General features: G+C 27.8%; 1 pseudogene; it reads left to right on the plus strand.

Annotated features, from left to right (window-relative positions):
* The window catches only part of LOC130821031 (protein DETOXIFICATION 27-like), a 27,257-nt pseudogene extending 20,998 nt beyond the window's left edge, over positions 1-6,259 (plus strand).
* The last annotated feature ends 670 nt before the right edge of the window (positions 6,260-6,929 follow it).

The following is a 6,929-nucleotide window of genomic DNA, read 5'->3' on the forward strand; positions in this document are numbered from 1 at the left end:
GACAACTTGCCCCTCAAAAATCATGTGTAATTGTCTTGCATTAAGGTGCTTGAACGAGCATTTGTCCAACTCCTATCACTGGATCCTGTTGCTAGTTGTCACAATCACGACATCATTCCTGCTTCTCAATCCTCAAATTCTCGTTCAAGGTATCCCTTATGTACCTTCTTGCGTTGATCAACACACCTCTTGCCTAATTCAAAGCATCTTTTTTTTTTATTTTTTTTGAAAATATATAGAGAAGTGAATATCACGTAAAAATATTTGTAAAAATAAACTTCAATCAAACACGTTGTCTAAGACAGCAATTTTAAATCCAAATGGGCTAGGAAGTTGGTTTTTGGGTTAACAAAGGAAAAACGCTATTTAAGACGGTGTTTTCACTTAATATAGAAAATAAATAAGGAGAAATATTTGGTTTTAATTTGTGGGCCAAAAAATGAGAATGTGTTGGACTTGAGCTAATGTTAGTAGACGTTTGGTATTGTAGTAGAGGAGCGGGATTGGGTTTGTTATTTAGAATGCAGTAAGTTTTGTATGAGATTGTTTAACTGTGAAACAGGTTTATATAAGTAGTCTATTAGTAAAAATACACAAAAATATAAAGACAATTGAATCCCCACTTGTACAGGGAATGGTTATTTTTAAAATGATTTGGACAGATTCAATTGAAATTGTCTTATGATGAGACAACCTCAATAAAAAATTAGTGTTTAGGCTGGATGTTTTTTTTTGTGTTTAGTAAAAGAGTGACAATGGAGTATAGATGAGTAATTATATATCGAAATATTTTTGTGAGAGACCATTTCTCAGTGAAACAATCTCAAACAAAGAGTTTATATTCTCATAATATGTATTAGATGAACTATTTAACCTAATTATACGGCGCATCTTCAAAGACCGTGTCATACAACAATGTGTGTTATTAATGTATGAATGAATAATGATCTACGTTTTAAGTATAATTAAATTAAAATATGAAATGCAATTGTGTATAATTATATGTTTTTATTTTTCATGATCTAGAAATTTAAAACAACATAATATTTTTTTTAGATAAGTTTAAACAACAATATACAAATAAGACAATCATACATTCAATTAATTTTATTGTATAATAGCATAAGGCAATTTGATTTTGAGCATGCCATTTATCTTTTTTTCATATGACGCTATTAATGAAATTTGACTGATTGACATTTATTTTTGGAGTTACCATATATTACGAATATGCATTTTTGAAAAAATTTATTCTTTAATGGATGTAATAAAGTACAATTATTCCAATTACACTATTATATATAAATGTATTGTTTAAAAAATTATACTAGGAATTATATGATGTATCGTGTAGAAAATTATATATTTTCTGATAAATTATTGGAATTACACTGTGATATATATGATGTACTGTTTAAAAAAGTATACTGCGAAATGTATGATGTACTATGTAGAAAATTATACTGCATAATAAATTACATTTATTCCATTTATACTGCAATTTAGAAAATTATTGGAAGTATATAATTGCCCTTTTTCCATCAATTGTTCTTTAAAACCGAAATGACAGAAAATTAATATTTTTATTAGTCTAAAATTTTATTAAAATATTAACATATTTATGCACTAGTTTCTATCCTAGTTTGTTATAATTGGAGATCATTATAATTATATTGGAAAAATAAAAAATTACTAAAGCACCTTTTTTTTTACTTTATAATTATATAAATAAGACCATTTTCTTATATTTGTACCATTTCATTTTATGGTAAAAAGAGTTATATTTTAATTACCAACATCATTTTATTTGTCTGGTCCATCTATAAACCCTTAAACAAAACCCTTAAACAAAAACAATATATATTTTTTTCATTATCAAATAAAACTCATCATGCTTTACATACAAGAAAATTCGTAAATAATATGTTGAAGTATTGGTCATCAATTTAAAATACTTTCAATTATTACTTTTCAAACTATTATATAGCCTTGCATACCTCCAAGTTAAGTATTGGAGTACTTAGCCTTAAATACTATGTATATTATTTTTCAACCAGTTGTGTTTTTGGATATTTTAAATTAGTGAATAATAGTTGAAAATATACAAGATTAAGTATTTCAATACTTGTGTATACAGAGTTAAATATTAGTTAAAGGTATTTTGAGTCAATGAATAATAGTTAAACATATTTTCAATTTGGTTCACAAAATTACAATTATCATGTGATCTTGAATTATGATGTTCTGCCCTTGCGATCTTGATTTATGATTTTTGACTAATCACTTAAAAATTTCATTAGTAATGTGAGAAACGACGAGCGATTCTAAGATGTGAAGACTTTTAATAGACTTTTTATAAAATTGTTGAGACAAGGATGTATATTTCGTCTATTTTACAAATGAAACTCTGTCAAAATTTCATTCATTTGTTAATGCCTCATAAAACTCTAAAATCTAGATTCACTATTGAAGTCATGTCTATTACGTTGATACTTGTATAAGTCTGCGTAAAAGTAAAAAAAAAAAAAAAAAAAAAACATAAACAAATAAAAAACAAACGAACGAACGAAACGTACATTAATTTAATCTGTGGCATTGCTTTTAGGTGTTGCCGTAGGATCAGGATGGCAAACTACAGTGGCCTACGTGAATTTGGGATGCTACTATTTGCTTGGTGTACCTCTTGGATTTTTGATGGGATTGCAATTTAATCTTGGAATTACGGTAAAGTTTTTTTTTTCTCCGTCAATCCTCTAATTATTTTTTTTTTAAAAATTTGATTATTACTTTAATTTATCATCTTAAGTTGATTATAGGGTATTTGGATTGGAATGATTTTTGGAGGAACCACTATTCAAACTATGATATTAGCTATTATCACATATCGATGTGATTGGGAGAAAGAGGTAACAACTCTATCTATATAATTAATTTATTTTTCTAAATTAATTGCTTTAAAATTAGTAAAATTCTATATGATAGTAACGACGTTCGGCAAAACACGAGTGGTTGCAATTTTTAATAATTTTTCCACGTGGTAGCAGCAAGGTTTGGAGTTTATTAAAACCGTAATCCGTTAACTTTTATTATTTTTCAGATTAATTTTTTTTATTAGTGTGATTAAAATTTTTTATAAAAAAAAAATTCCCAAAAGACATCCTCACCCTAAATAGAAAATACCACTTAAAATTCACCCAATTACCAGCGTCACTACCACCTTGCTCTTGTATATCCTCACAAATCAAACACAATGTTAGCTTCATTCATAGAAAGATAAACAACTTCCATCAAATCTGGATTCAATTCTATTGATTCTTATTTCACATCAAACACAAAAAGTTCTGTCTTGCTTCTCCTGTAGGCTGTAGCCCAGCCAAGGTGTCGTTTCATGACTAAATAGTTGCTTCCGCCATCCGGACACTGATGGCTCCGAATCATTAATTACTCAACAAAATCGGGAAAACAAACTCATCATCAACCACAGCTTCAGCATGCCTCCGGATCAGAGCGAACCTCTGTTTCATGGAATTTCATCTAATTCATATCACCCTAACCATACGTTTAGTCAGTGGTATTAATTACTAAATAGTGGTAATGTGAATAAAACTTTCATCAAAAGTTCTATATTACTTCTATAGTAATAAAATTTTGATCACAAATTTTCTTTTGTTTAATAAATTTTCATTACCACTTAACACCATCTCTCTCAATGATGCATTAAAATGAACTTTACGAAGAAAAGAAGATGATTGAAGCTGGACAAGTTAGACCGTCAAGGTAGCTAAGAGATTTTTCAACAAAATTACACTACCTTTTTATTTCCACTACCAACATTTATTATCACCTATCAAACGGATCCTAAATTTAGATTAATGCTATAAATTAAAGCCAAAACACATACAATCATCAACAACAAGTACAATTTCAAATTCATGAGCAGGAAACCAGGGACATCATTACATGATTCTAAATTTTAGAAATAAAATACACAACAATTTGAATTATGCATCAACAAGCCAAACAAAATGAACAAACACAAAAACTCTGATTTTTAATTCAAACATCTTTTTTTTTTTTTAATATTCTAACATTCAGTACATATTCAATCGAAAAGAGATTAAAACACTAATAAGACCCATAAGAAACTTATTTGAGAGGGAAGAAGAAAAAAAATCACGGATTTTGGGTCGATATTAAAGAAATAATGGGATTCACACACTTGGGGTTCAAGATGCATCCAGCACTCGGAAAAGATGAAGACACGGCAATGGCGAAGTTTTGAGTGTGTTAGAGTATATAGGATATTCAGAGGCTTCAACTATACGAATTTGACTGGGGTTCGCAGGTGGAGTTGTTGGAATCACATTGACAAATTAAACATGGTATACACATTTTATATGTTATTGGAGACTAGCTTCCCATAGCCATATGATTTTGGGATAATATATATCTCCTTGACTTATAAATTGTCTGCACCTCGTGTCTCCCCGCTAATGTGCTGAAATTCACAATAAGTTCAACTTAATTTTGGTATTCGAGCCGATGATTCGATCAAAAAATTAAAAATAGTAGGTCCGAAAAGAATGACATTCCTAGCTTAATTCGATTACTCCCACATACGAACTTGACGAGATTCGCATGTGAGGGGGTGTTGGGATGATTTATCCTACATCGAAAAATTGAACATGGTGTGCACACTTTATAAGTTATTGGAATCCTTATTTCCATTGCCATATGATTTTGGGATGATATATATCTCCTTGATTTATAAAGTGTGTACATCTCATGTTTTCCCCGATTACATGTTGGCACTCGCAATAAATCCAGCTCAATTTAACAAAATTGGTATTGACAATGGTTCACTACTTTAGATAATTTGGGAGGTTTTTATTTTATAAAAAAATTTAAATCACAAAAAAAAATGAATAATCTGAAAAATAATAAAAGTTAACGGACTATTGAAGTTTTAAACGGAATTTGCTACGATTTTAATAAACTTAAAATCATGTTGCTACCATGTGGAAAAATAAAAAAAAAAGTGCTACTACTCACATTTTGACAAAACTTGTTGCTACCATAAACAAATCCCTTAAAATTATACATAAATTATTGTGAGAGATCGTCTTTTAAAGAGACGACCTAATTTTTGGTCCGACCAATTAGACTTTTTAAAAATATAAATATAAAAAATATAGTGTAACAACACACTTACTTGGTAGAAGTTTAGGATACCTATAGTAGAATCAATTTAGTATACTTCAAGTAGTTGCTTTAAATATGCTGAAGTTGTCAAGTAGGTGTTATACGCTGCAAGTGTTTAAGTTATTTGCTGTAAGTGTTTATATGTCTACTTCAGTATACAAAACACCTATTTAAAATTTAATAGGTGTTATTTTAAATGCATGCACGTAGTAAGTGTTTTAATGAATTAAGTTGGGCTTTGGATCTCAATAGACCTACTAAAAATTATACACACTAAATGTACATAAATCGATCTAATAGAGATAGTTTCACTATGAGCGTGTCTCTTTCCAGAATTTGTGAAGTAAACCCTATAATCAAGATAACTTAGAATCTATCTATACTCTGGCAAACCACAACCTATATTTCTTTAATATTAGTACATGTACTGTACAATCGCATTTTAGATGACTATAAAAATTAAAGTTGGCCGCATATACAATTACAAATATGTTATATATTTGTTATTATGAACGCGTTATATATAAAATATAAATATCTTTGGAACATTTTTAATTTAGAATTAATTATCTATTAAAAAGATTTGTTAGTTTCTAAGAATAATATCATCTTTTGTTTAACTATTAATTTATCTTTTTTTTTTGTCAAATAATCTATTTTAAATAAAAGTTATTACTTCTATTATTCTAGGCTAACACCTCTAAGATGATATTAATTATGGTTAATCAAAAATTAATATTATTGTAGGAAAATTAATGAAAATTTGTATTATTCACGATAATTTTTTTCTACCAATTAATTTTGGTAGTGCACCTTCTTTAAGCTTCTAAGTAGATCTTCTATTTATTTGAATTTATTTATTTAATTTAATCCTTGAATGTTATGAGTTTTTATCAATGTTGATCAATTTTAAGTATTTTGATATCGGTAATAATAGAAGATTCTAACACTTTTATTATGATATACCTTTAATTATAGGCTCAAAGAGCAAGCATGCAATTACAAAAGTGGGAAGCAAGCACTTAATATGTATTTGTTGAGCAAAGTTATAGTCAACTGATCTTGATATTCATAAGAATCACAATATTCAGGGTTGGTTCCATTTATTGTGGTTTTCTTCTTTTTTTTTTTAATTTTTTAAAGTCATTTGATTTATGTTTATAATTATATAATATAATAAAACTGCTGTAAAATTTCAAATAGAGCCTCATAATATATGATGATTTGCCGAAAATCTATTGACTATTAAGTGCTAATGTGTTTCCAATAAATGTCAACTATGATTGTATCTTAAAATTTACTCTCTTAGAAAACTTCTCTTACAAGTTGAAGTCAAAAGTTTCTTTATTAGATAGTAGGAGAATTTTTCATAATTGAATATTTTCACCGTTTCAAAATACTTGCAATGTTTATTTTTCACGCAATTCAATGCATTAATTTAATTCTTAATATCTATAATTATGTATAATAAAAAATTCTTAAAATTTAATATAAATAATTTTTGCATCAAGACGAATTAAATAAGATCCTACTTGACTATATTTTAACTTATAGATTACAAATTAATCACAAATTAAATGAGATAAATAAACAATGCTTGTATTTCCGACGTTGCGACTATATTGGAACAAAGGAAGTATTCTTTCCCATTAATGGAACACACTTTTTTTTTTTTTCATTTTCTAGCCTTTTTTTCTTTATCATTTCTCATTATACATTATTTTATT

Source organism: Amaranthus tricolor, chromosome 8 (assembly GCF_026212465.1).
Source record: "Amaranthus tricolor cultivar Red isolate AtriRed21 chromosome 8, ASM2621246v1, whole genome shotgun sequence".
NCBI lineage: Eukaryota > Viridiplantae > Streptophyta > Magnoliopsida > Caryophyllales > Amaranthaceae > Amaranthus > Amaranthus tricolor.